General features: G+C 35.8%; 1 protein-coding gene across 2 annotated transcripts in view; it reads right to left on the reverse strand.

Moving 5' to 3' along the window:
• Positions 1-940, reverse strand: part of Moca-cyp (nuclear cyclophilin protein Moca-cyp) — a 100,988-nt gene extending 100,048 nt beyond the window's left edge. The window contains exon 1 of one of the 2 annotated variants that reach the window (XM_089094273.1): positions 854-940. The gene's annotated coding sequence lies outside the window, so the exon portion shown is untranslated. The remainder of the gene's footprint in view (positions 1-853) is intronic. The other variant, XM_089094274.1, reaches the window with a different exon arrangement.
• Positions 941-11,840: the final 10,900 nt, after the last annotated feature.

Genomic DNA, 11,840 nt, shown 5'->3' on the forward strand with positions numbered 1-11,840 from the left:
CATTGAAACATTTGCCTCTCAATTACTTGGACTATCTGGTCTTGGCTTTTCTCTGTCTACAATTACCCAGCCCAGTCTTGATGCAACCTATTTCCCAAAATACTTGATAAGCCTAACTTCAATTCAAAATCAACAAATTGAAGTTATCAAGTATTTTGGGCAATAGGTTGCATCAAGACTGGGCTGGGTAATTGTAGACAGAGAAAAGCCAAGACCAGATAGTCCAAGTAATTGCAAGGCAAATGTTTCAATGGCTGAGGCACGGGTAAAGCAACAATTTCAACTTGTCGCTTTCTTTGTCTAAAATTAAAATAGTCTGCTAAGTGACCAGTTTAGTGACCACTAAGTGACCACATTAGCCTAGAGCTAGGTTCCCTGTTAGTTACATTCTGTCCGAGAATAGGCAGGTGGATGACTACTGGGTGCCTTACCCTAGTGTTGATAGCCTAACTTCTTTGTGTGGTTATAATTCAGGGTATATTTGCACATTAGGGGGCGGGGTTGGGTAAATTTGAATTTAGGATAGAAACGATTATTATATTTGTAAAGAGCACAAAAAAAGACATCAAGTGGTATGTTCATTTTATTTGTAGCCTATGTCAATAATATGAACTGCAAAAAATTTACCAAGATTTTATGTACACTAACTTTCATATGGGGGGAGGTATGGCAAATTAAGATATGAGGGGGCAAACTTGGGTCTGGAGGGGGTTGTTGCCCCCTGCCCCATAGCAAATTATACCCCTGAGTAAATATTGTTTCTTTTTAACATATTTCCTTCTCTCAAGTTAGTTCTCTAGGAAAATAATGACTTAGAAATCAGAAGAGGGTTAAGATAGTAGCTTGGCAATACCTTTCTAAAGTTTGTTTTTGGCCCTAGTATATTTCTTTTATTGAGAGCCTAGTTTGATTCAATTCTATACAGCATAGTAAATCTTTTCTTCCTCAAGAAAATATTCTAGTTCTTGACTTCTGGTTATTAGCGATACCTTTGGTTCCCAATAGTGCGATTATTTTTTTTACGCAAAACGACTCACGGATAGCGGCTGTGGGAAAATCGCAAAAATGTTCACACAGAAACGGTTCACTACAGCCATTGAAGCGCAAAGATATTAGGGTATATTTAAAAAGCATATGTATAGGAATAGGCTAAATCAAATTCTAAAAGCCAAAAAAATATTCAAAAAGCTAATCGGTAATAACGTAGGCTAACTATGCCTAAGTATGAAATGAAAAATATGAAAAATGAAATGAAAAATATAAGTCTTATCTCCTTGGCTTATTCCTTGTAAAAATCCCGCCAGGACTCTCCTATTAAATTTTTGCATTGAAATGGTAGAATCCTCATGCTGTTTGTCAAATATTAACGGAAAACTTTTGATAAACATATTTAGTTCCTCGGCTACTTACAATTTTTGGTTCTACAATGCTTTCAATTTCAAATAAAGGATGCAATTTTCAACGGCTCAGTAGAAATATTTCAACGCAGCCATTGAACTGTTGTGACGCAGAAACTTGTAGCAAAAAAGTGAAAAAATTTGACGGATCACGCAAAAGTGGCCGTTTTTGTGTGAAATAGCATCAATGGGAACTCAGGGATAGTTTTGCGTTGTGGTGGCAGCTCTAAAAGGTGTGTTTTATTATTCCTGGTTTCGGGTTCAACCTAGAGTAGGAGGGAGGAAGGATTCTCAGTGGCTGAAGCCCCTCCTTTAGAGTTCTCATGGTGAAAAAATATTATCCTAAATATTACAGAAAATTTGGTATTTTGATGTATCGAATCGTCTAGTTTGAATGTTTTGGCAAGAAGAAATCTGAGAAAATACCTGATCCTATATTTTTCAAAGTTTATTTGACTAACTATTGCAACAACTTAAAGTACTGTACTTATTTTTATTTATTTATTTTTTTTTTTTTTTTGCTTGACAGATTTGTGTAAAAGAAGTATGCCCAAGGTGCCATCCAAGATTTTTTAAAGTTCAAGATGCATTTCTCAATTTATGCATAGCATAAGCAATTTATTAGCATAAAAAACTGGAATAGATTTACCCATAACTATTAATGCAGAATCGACTGTACAGACTATAAAAAATTAACTGGCTACAGCCTTGGGCATAGTTGATACTAGGAGGGGGCGGTCAAGGGGGATATCATCCTTGCTTTGCACCAAAATACCCGTGACTTCCGTTTTTCCCTAGCTAAAAAAAAACTTTAAACTATACTAGTTGTTCATGTAATGCAACTTAATCCCCTAAAATAAACGTTTATTATTAATTACAGAAGTACATATGAGTCCAAGTCCTTGAAAGCCAGGCACACGAAGAAGTGTTAATTCATAGGTATATTTTTTTTTTTTTCAATATAGGGAATATGCTAGAACAAACTTCTGGGAATATAAGGGAAATACTATAAAAACTTACCATCCATGGGAGTTGGACATAAGAGTGTTTGGTAATCAGCAAAAGATTCTGCTCAGATCAGGAAAATCACGAGAGAGTTTTGATTTATTACGTTTAATGTTGGGCTTTTGTTCAAAGACAAATAAATCAATAAATGAACTCGTCTCTTAAAGCACAAGATGTCCTTGACATTAAAGAAATACATTCAGCACTTTATGTTTGGCAAGCATAAAGAGAAACCCAGTATACATTAACTACGAACAGGCCAACAACCAGACTGAAGACTGTGACACTGTATTTTCTCTACCATCGATGTGTCCTTTGTTTTCATACATTCTTAGGTTATTGTTTTGTTTCCCGTTGATATGACCTACACCCCCCCCCCCAACTTAACATAATTCAATGGTGAACATATTTTTCTGATATTCTAGTTGTAAAAGCCAGTCTCCATTTGGCATTCTGCAAATCTGCACCACCAATCTGGAAATTTTATTTCAATGGAGACTTCTTTTCCGGCTCCGTATTGGCAGTTTGCAGATACTGCAACCTTCGAAGTTGCTTTTTCAGCAAGATTGCAGACTTGCAGAACCTGCCAAATGGAGACTGGCTTTAAGTATACCGAAAAGATAGTGCGTTAATAAAAAATTCATAATAAAAATTACACTTTGGCGTTACAAGGCTCTCAGTAGCTTTAACAATCAAAATTTTTATACATTCCATATACCTATTCTAATTTTAAGGAAATTAAAACCAAGTCTATTCTTATTACTTTTATTGTAAGATGAACTTGCAATAAGATGCGTTCCGCAGTTTTGAGTAGCCTTTATATAGGAAGTATATTTTCTAAACAGTGGTTGCCATTGCAGCTTTGAATTACTCTTTTGGTAGTTCAAGATTTTATGTTTATTTAGAGAACCAGCATCTTCAATACCCTTCATAGATATTTGAACAAGTTCAATTAATTGTGAACGGAAAAGAACAGCAAACAGACACTTTAAGAGATCTTTTAAGCTATTCACAGTGTCTTTCTGTGAACTCTGCTCACCTTGGTGAGTGAAGACCTGTAAATTGCTTTAAAATGACTCTCAATGGATTCCGGAGATTTTATGCAAATATTCTGTTTCTAAACTTTATATGGGATCACTTCCTTGAAAGTAGTATAAAGAAGGAGTTTAGGGTACTTATAACTTTTAGTATGAAGTACTTCACGAAATTACATATAAAATCACCAACTCAGCTTTGATTACTAATAGTGGTATTTTTCTGAGTTCTAAGGATACTCATAGAAATTCCACTACAGAGAATCTAAAAAAAAGTTAAGAGATTTTGTACGAATATTCTATTTCTAAGTGTTATGTTGGATCAGTACCTTGCTACTAGTATAAAAAGGATACTTAGTAAACTCTTCTAACCAGCATCAGAACTTCTAACATGAAGCAATCGACGAAATCATCTATAGAACCGCTGAGTCTGGTATGGTTGCCATTTTGGTTACTAAATAGGGGTTTTTTTTTGAGTTCGTACTATTTCAGTAAAGGCCAGAGTTAAAGCCAATTGCTGGGTGAATTCAATTGAAGAAAAATCCTGAGTGTTTGAGAGATTAAAGTTGAAACTTCCAAACATAATCTGGTTCTTTATAAGCTTTATGTTCGCTTGAAATGGCTAGCTATATCTATTTTTTGGCTGAAATTTAAATTTGAATGCTAATTTTTTCTAAATTAACAACGCGTCGGTTCTTATGCAGTTAATTGGCTAATACTTATGTTCCTTAACACTCTTGAACACAAACAAAAGATCATTCTTTTCTTAACAGTTCACCTTTCATTATTAATTTGCCTCTGAACTTATAATTTCAGTATCGACAAGGATAACATCAGCCACTTTTTTTTCTGTCATCAAAAGAGGACGGAATGTCAAAGTTATGTCAACACTTTACAAATTGTACGCCCGCCATATCGATAGGGTTGAATAAAATGGCAAAATTCCTTGCTGTGTTGACACAGAAAGCTAAATCAAACGAGGCTCAATTTGATACTGAGTAGATGGGAGGCAATGAATGACTTCTCAAAAAGCGAAAAAAAAATTGAGCTGTAGATGCACGCAATAGATGCACGTACAAAGTTTCATAGGATATAAGTGAGAACTATTAAAAATAAATTGACCTGACTTCCCCAAAAAAGTTCCATTTTAATTTGAGGTTATACAGACAAAGTAGAACAATCAAACAATGAAAAAAAATTTTTTCTTGGGATTTTATAATAAAAAAAAAAATTCAGTTGACCCAATTTTATTTTGATTACATTGCTTAATTTGTTGCTAGCTTTCTCGTTTTTGGCTGTGACCTATGCTAGGCCAAAAATCCTAACTAATGGACGCATTTTGCGCCACGTAAAATACAAATACCAGAAAAAACATCTAACAGAATAAGAAATTCTTTATTAAATTTGCTCATATAAACTAAATCTAGAAAATTGACAAGAGATCCACTGAGACTGTGACTCTTTGAAAATACTCTTTGCAAAGAAGAATAAACGTTTTTTTGATATGACAATGCGACCCTTTGATGAAATGAGCTTAGAATTAGAATTACGTTTAGACTTAGGTGATCCAATAAATAAACAAAAGTCTTGATGTCAATAAGGAGTAAATGTCCGAACAGACAGCAGAAGTTATGTACCGGGATGCCTTGTAGTTGACGTTGATAAAATCGTCCAACAAGTTAAGAGTTTTTTCACATTTGGACAGCAGTTGAACTTCACTTAACTTCTTAATAGAGCAAGCAAAGTGAATGAATAGGAGGCTGGAAGAGATCTGACACGGAATGGTCAAATTATAAATATCTTAATTTTGGATATTACGGGATTACTTATTTTGTTAGTCAGAACCTAAGGTCACTTTTTTCTATTCTTTTTTAATTGTCTAAGATCAACACAATGCTTTTTTACATTGTCATTCGTATCTGTTTCATTGTCACAATGCTTTTTTACATTGTCATTCGTTACATTGTCATTCGTACATTACATAGTAATGTAAGTGATTGTCATTAAAATGTTTTTCAGCTAAAAATGATCCAGCAGTAACAATGAAGTTTATTTTCTTACAGACTTTAAGTAAACGGGTATGGATATATCTAGCAATTAATTAAAAAAAAAACTTCCCGAAAAAAAAGTATTTCAATGAAAAGTAATGGCCATTTTAAACTTAAGCTCAGGAGCTAGAAATAACTGTCAAAATTCAAACTAAAAACGACCAAAAATTATCATTAAAAAATAAATGAAACCAAAAACGAACAGAAATTAAATAAACAATCACAGCAAAAAACATACAACAAGTAATAATATAAATGAATAAATAGATTTTAAAGCGAGTAATGCTTCGATTGAATATGAAAATCAAGCTGAAGGCGAAAAAACAATTTTACTATTGAAATATAAATGAAACTTAAAACGAACAGAAATTAAATAAAAAATCAATGCAAACAAACATATGATAGATATTAATGTAAATGAATAAATAAATCTTTAAACGAGTGAAACCTAAATTGAATATGTAAATCAAGTTTGAAACGAACAAAAATCACTACAAACAAGAGTTTGGGTATAGCCTCCTTCTCTAACTGTAAAAGTCTAAAATCTACTGTGTCATTGTCACTATACTGAAAACAAATTTTATTACAAAAATTATCTTTTGTACTTAATGTTCAAAATAAACATTAAAGTTTTAGTAAAATTTTGAACTGATCAGCTTTTAGCAATTCACATCATTTTACATCAAATGTCCAGTTAAATTTATTAGCTCCTTCTAAGCAGTTCAAGACGAATGTAGTTTCGCTACAAACAAGAGTTTGGATAATTCCCCCTTTCTTAACTGTAAATGAGAATTAAAAGTCTACTGTGTCATTGCCGGTACACTGAAAACGAATTATATTACAAATATTTTCTTTTCCAGATCTTAAAGCATTGAAAAAAAAAATTAAATTAGAGTGAAATAGATTCTTATACTGATGGATCTTTCAACAATTAATATTATTATACATCAAGTACTTAATGTAATGTTGTTTATACTTTCCAAGACTGTTCAAGACACATGTATTAAAGTGCCAATGACGCAGTAGGTTTAAGACTTTTACAATGAGAGAAGGAGGTCATACCCAAATTCATGTTTGTGGTGATTTTTGGTTGTCCGCGGTTTAATTTTTACGTTGAGTTTAAGTCTTTCTCGTCATGAGGAATACTAAGTAATTTACATAAATATCTATTGTGTACTGGCTTGAGGCTATCGTTCATTTACCGTTTACTCGCTACCATTTTCAATTATACTTCAATTGGAAAGTATTTTTTCGTTTCAAGGTTGATTTTCATGTTCAATCTAAGCACTACTCTCTTTAAGATCTATTTATTCATTCATATCATTACTTGTTGTATGTTTTTTGCTATTATTGTTTATTTAATTTTTGTTCGTTTTGGGTTTCATTTATTCTTTAATAGTAATTTCTGGTCGTTTTGAGTTTGAGTTTTAACAGGTATTTGTATCTGCTGAGCTTAAGTTTAAATAGCCTTTACTTTTCTTTGAAAAACTTATTTTTCGGAAAGTTTTTTTTAAATTGATTTTTGTTTATTTTTGATTGCAAAAAGTTTCAAGTTTTTTAAAAATTCCTTATTTCAAAATCAAACTTAAAAAAAAATCAAATGTTCATCAAAGTATCAAATTTGGTATCAAAGTAAAAATATCAAAGTGAAAAGATGGGTTTTTGTCATCCTCGGAGTTTTTATTATCTGATGTTTGAACTATTTTTAACAAAATGCCTATCTTAAATTTTTTATCGTATGGGTTTGGGGAAAAATAGCGTGGGGGGGGGGGGGCTAACTGCCCTTCGGTCTCTTTTGACTCTTTAAAAGTGAACTAGAGCTTTCCATTTTCAATCAAAGGAGACCTCTCTGAAATCGACACAATCATCCCTTCTATAAGAACTATATATACCCCCAGAGTATAACTTACAACGCCTGTCCCTGGGCCCTGGGGGTTGTGTTGACCCCGGAGTTTTAATATCTAATGTTTGAACTAGATTTAACACAATGGTGACCTCAAATTTTTATAGTATGAGTTTATCCATCCGATAAACCCAAAGGCGTGGTGGGTGGGAGGGGCTAGTTGCCCTCCGATCTTTTTTTACTCTTAGAAAATGAACTAGAACTTTTAATTTTCATTCAAATGAGCCCTCTCTGATGTCTATACGAGCATCCATTTCATAAGAATAATATAAGGCCCCAGGACATAGCTTACAATGCCTGCCCCCTGGGTGGTTGTGTCGACACCGGAGTGCAAGCCCTTTGAGCCTTGGGGGGTTGTGTCGACACCGGAGTTTTTGTTATCTGACCTTTCAACTATTTAAAACAAAGTGGTTATCTCAAAATTTGTATTGGATGGGTTTGGGGAAAACGGGCGTGGGGGGGGTCTAGGGGTCCTTAGATCTCTTTTGACTCTTAAAAGTAGAGTTAGAACTTTCAATTTCCCTTCAAATCATCCCTCTCTGAAGTTTATACGAGCAGCCCTTCCATAAGAACCATATATGCCCCCAGGGCGCAACTTACAACAACTGCCCCCGGACCCTGGGTGGTTGTGTCGACACCGGAGTTTTTTTATAGCTGACCTTTGAACTATTTTAACAAAATGGCTATCTCAAAATTTTTATCGGATGCATTTGGGGGAAAAGTGGTGTGGGGGGATATTTGCCCTCTGACCTCTTTTGACTCTTAAAAACAGAACTAGAACTTTAAATTTCCAATCAAATGAGTCCTCTATGAAGTTTATACGAGCATCCCTTCAACAACAGCTGTATATGCCTTCCAGGCATAACTTACAACGCTTACCCCGGGCCCTGAAGGATTGTGTCGACCCCGGGGTTTTAGTTAAATGATCTTTGAACCGTTTTGAAAAAAATGCTCTCTCAAAGTTCAAATCGGATGGTTTGAGGAAAATAGGACGTGGAGGGGGGGGGATAGTTGCCCTCCGATCTCTTTTGACTCTTATAAAGTGAACGAGAACTTTCAATTTTCAATCAAATGAGCCCTCTCCGAAGTTTATACGAGCATCTCTTCCATAAGAACCATATATACCTCCAGAGCATTACTTACAACGCCTGCTTCCGGGCCCTTGGGGGTTGTGTCGACACTGGACTTTTCATTATATGATCTTTGAACTATTTTTGAAAAAAAAGGCTATCTCAAAGTTCTTATCGGATGGGTTTGAGGAAAAAAGGGCTTGGAGGGGGAGAGGGGTCTAGTTGTCCTCCAATATCATTTGGCTCTTTAAAAGTTAACTAGAACTTTAGAACGATACAGGAGTTTTTCTTATCTGACCTTTTAACTATTTTTAACTAAATGGCTACCTCAAATTTTTTTCAGATGTATTTGATGAAAAAGGGCTTGGGGAGGGCTAGTTGCCTCCGATCAATTTGACTCTTAAAAAGGGCATTAGAACTCTCGATTTTCAATCGAATGAGCCCCCTTTGAAGTTTACACGACGGCGCCTTCTATATGAAGTGCCTCTGGGAAAAAAATAAATGGAGTGTGGGGGAGGCTAGCTGCCCTCGGATCACTTTTGACTCTTAAAAAGTGAATGACAACTTTCAATTTCCAATAAAATGATCCCTCTATGAAGTTTATACGAGCATCCCTTCCATAACAACCATATATGCCCCCAGGGCATAACTTACAACGCCTACCCCAAGGCCCTGGGTGGCTGTGTCGACAACGGAGTTTTTGCTATCTGAACTTTAAACTATTTAAAAAAAATTTCGATCTCAAAATTTTTATCTGATACATTTAGGGTGTGGAGGGGGAGGGTGCTAGTTGCCTTCCGATCTCTTTTGACTCTTAAAAAGTGAACAAGCACTTTCAATTTCCAATCAAATGAACCCTCTCTGAAGTTTAGACGAGCATCCCTTCCATAAGGAACCGCATCCCTGGGGGATGCGTCGATACAGGAGTTTTTCTTATCTGGCCTTTGAACTATTTTTTATGAAATGACTATTTTTAAAATTTTATCGGACGGGCTTTGGGAAAAGAGAGTGTTTTTTTGTGGGGGGGGGGGGTCTAGTAGATCTTAAATCTCTTGGCTCTTAAAAACTGAACTAGAACTCTCAATTTCCAATCAAATGAGCCCTCTATGAAGTTTATACGAGCATCCCTTTCAGAAGAACCATACATGCCTTTAGGGCATAACTTAGAACGCCTTCCTCCGGGCCTTGGGGGATTGTATTAACCCCGCAGTTTTTTTTTATCTGACCTTTGAACTGTTTTTAACAAAATATCTATCTCAAAACTTTCATCAGATGGGTTTGGAAAAAGAAGGCGTGGGGGAGCTTCTTGCCCTCGGGTTTCTTTTGTTTTATTAAAAATTGAGCTCAAACTTTCAATTTCCATTCAAATGAGCCCTCTCTGAAGTTTATACGAGCATCCCTTTAATAAAAACCATATATGCCCCAGGGCATAACTTAAGACACCTTTCCCCGGGCCCTGGGGGGTTGTTTCGACACATGAGATTTTTTATTTGACTTTTCAACAATTTTTAACTTAATGGCTATCTGAAAACTTTTATCGGACGTATTTGGAGAAAAAGGGGTGTGGGGGTCGGCTAGTGGCCCTCCAATCTCTTTTGATTCTTAAAAACTGAACTAGAACTTTCAATGTCCAATCAAATTAGCCCTCTTTGAAGTTTATAGGAGCATCCCTTCCATAAGAACCATATGTCGACACTGTGTCGACAAGTGGAGTTTTTGTTATATGATCTTAGAACTATTTTTAACAAAATAGCTATCTCAAAATTTTTATTGGATCCATTTGGGAAAAAAGCGCGTGGGGGGGGGGTTGAACTCCCTCCGATATCTTTTGACGCTTAAAAATAAAACATTGGAGCCGTATGGTCTTTGCCATAGGCAACGCTAAAGCGTTGCCTCTAATTGTTAAATTCCTATTTCTGTACTTCTTAAGAGAGAGATTGTATGTGTGTGTGTGTGTGTGTGTGTGTGTGTGTGTGTGTGTGTGTGTGTGTGTGTGTGTGTGTGTGTGTGTGTGTGTGTGTGTGTGTGTGTGTGTGTGTGTGTGTGTGTGTGTGTGTGTGTGTGTGTGTGTGTGTGTGTGTGTGTGTGTGTGTGTGTGTGTGTGTGTGTGTGTGTGTGTGTGTGTGTGTGTGTGTGTGTGTGTGTGTGTGTGTGTGTGTGTGTGTGTGTGTGTGTGTGTGTGTGTGTGTGTGTGTGTGTGTGTGTGTGTGTGTGTGTGTGTGTGTGTGTGTGTGTGTGTGTGTGTGTGTGTGTGTGTGTGTGTGTGTGTGTGTGTGTGTGTGTGTGTGTGTGTGTGTGTGTGTGTGTGTGTGTGTGTGTGTGTGTGTGTGTGTGTGTGTGTGTGTGTGTGTGTGTGTGTGTGTGTGTGTGTGTGTGTGTGTGTGTGTGTGTGTGTGTGTGTGTGTGTGTGTGTGTGTGTGTGTGTGTGTGTGTGTGTGTGTGTGTGTGTGTGTGTGTGTGTGTGTGTGTGTGTGTGTGTGTGTGTGTGTGTGTGTGTGTGTGTGTGTGTGTGTGTGTGTGTGTGTGTGTGTGTGTGTGTGTGTGTGTGTGTGTGTGTGTGTGTGTGTGTGTGTGTGTGTGTGTGTAGAGAGAGAGAGAGAGAGAGAGAAGAGAGAGAGAGAGAGAGAATCTTATCTGCCTATTCTCGTAATTAGTTTCATTTTCTCTTGTTTTGTGTCTTTGATGACTATTGTGTCTTTGACGATTTTTTTTGGGTGATTTTGTGTCATTCAATGATTTTCTTTCATTCTTTTTTATTTACTCAAGCTGTGTAAAATAATGGAATATACATAATTTATTACGATTAGTATTATTAGCAAATTCTTTGGAACCATTTTCTTGTCCTTGAAATTTTGAGTTACGGAAACGATTCTGATTTAAGGTTTTCATATAGATACTCTTTCAGAGGAAAATTCTGTATAAATTTGAATAAATTGAGAAAAACATATCTGCGGTTATTAAAGTAGAAATGATGTTTAGATCTCCAAGAAAATAAAAGTAGGATGATGTGTAAATCTCCCCAAAAATTTCATTACGCTGCAATAGAAAGAGCACATGACGTAAATTATTTTGTGTCATCAATTTAAAAAGAAACGCTTTTCAAAAGAAAAGTTTTCTAAGGGAAATAAAAGAGCAATATTACAACCTAGAAGTCAGAGAAAAAAAGTCATTTTACGCGTCAACCCCAAAAAGGTCAGATGTTATAATAAATTAATGCATAAAATCAAAAACTACTACTACTACTAACAACTCGCCACAGCACCAAGCCACCGGAGGCCAACACAGCTAATCACACTCCTCCTCCATACTAATCTGTTCAAAGCCTCCTTCTTCACACCCTCCCAGGAAGTTCCCATCTCCTTTACATCTTTCTTTATGAAAAT

Source organism: Artemia sp. Qi Xiang Cuo, chromosome 9 (assembly GCF_049724085.1).
Source record: "Artemia sp. Qi Xiang Cuo chromosome 9, ASM4972408v1, whole genome shotgun sequence".
NCBI classification, from domain to species: Eukaryota; Metazoa; Arthropoda; class Branchiopoda; order Anostraca; family Artemiidae; genus Artemia; species Artemia sp. Qi Xiang Cuo.